This window comes from Tarenaya hassleriana, unplaced genomic scaffold (assembly GCF_000463585.1).
Source record: "Tarenaya hassleriana unplaced genomic scaffold, ASM46358v1 Cleome63, whole genome shotgun sequence".
Taxonomy (NCBI): domain Eukaryota; kingdom Viridiplantae; phylum Streptophyta; class Magnoliopsida; order Brassicales; family Cleomaceae; genus Tarenaya; species Tarenaya hassleriana.
The window spans coordinates 478,638-479,970 of record NW_010968819.1 but is presented as its reverse complement, the minus strand read 5'-3'; positions in this window follow the sequence as shown (position 1 = coordinate 479,970).

Here is a 1,333-nt window from a genome sequence, read left to right as displayed (position 1 = left end):
AAAGTGAGTGTATGACCTTGTGTCCAAGGATGAAAGATGCCTCTCTGCATTCCACTTGTGAATGATTCCACATTGTATATCGTCTCGGTTGCTCGATAGTGTTCACCTTCCAAAATCGAAACTCAGAAAGAGAGAAGATCAAGTGAAACTGGTATAATCATAGCAAAGACATAAGCAACATCAAGATCACATCATCACATCATGTGTCTAAGTTCCCAAATGCAGAAAAATAAACATGCAATGCAAAAAGGATACTAAAAAGGATATCTACAAGTTCGGGGTGCCTCCCGAGAGCGCTTATTTATGGTCCTAAGCTTGACCGCGGGGTTGTTCACTCGTCTTGAGGATCAGAGAAGCTCATCGAGCTCCTCTCTTTGTCGTGCTCCCCGGGGTTATAAATCATCAGCCTTTGCGCGTTGGTCTTAAACGTATCCCCTCCATAGCCATATAACTATATCGCTCCATGAGGGTAGACATGCTTAATCGTGAAAGGCCTCGACCAACGTGATCTCAACTTGCCTTGAAATAGCTTGAGGCTTGAGTTAAAGAGAAGTACATGATCACCTTCTCTAAAATCCCTCTGCAAAATCCGACGATCGTGCCATCTCTTGGTTCTCTCCTTGTAAATCTGGGCATTCTCGTAGGCATCCAACCGAATCAAATCGAGTTGGTGAAGCTGTAACACTCGCTTCTCCGCAGCGGATTTCCAATCAAAGTTCAGCTTCTTGATTGCCCAATATGCCCTATACTCAAGCTCAACCGGCAAGTGACAAGCTTTCCCATAGACAAGTTGGAAGGGAGACATACCGATGGGTGTCTTGAAGGCTGTCCTATACGCCCATAGGGCGTCATCAAGCTTGGGTGCCCAATCTTTCCTTGACCTTGACATCGTCTTCACAAGTATCGCCTTGATCTCCCTGTTTGAGACTTCAACTTGTCCGCTTGTCTGAGGGTGATACGGGGTAGCCACCTTATGTCTCACACCATATTTCTTCAAAATCACTTCTATGGTGCGGTTGATGAAGTGAGATCCTCCATCGCTAATCACGACCCTTGGTGTCCCGAATCTCGGAAAAATCACCCTCTTGAACATCTTTGTCACCACTTTCGAGTCGTTAGTGGGACTCGCCATCGCTTCTACCCACTTGGTGACATAATCGACCGCCACAAGGATGTATTGGTTCCCATAAGAAGATGGGAACGGTCCCATGAAGTCTATGCCCCAAACATCAAAGGGCTCGACTTCCAAGATGTAATGCTGAGGCATCTCGTGGCGGCGGGAGATGGTCCCTGTTCTCTGGCAAGCATCGCAAGAGGAGACGTATTGATGAAT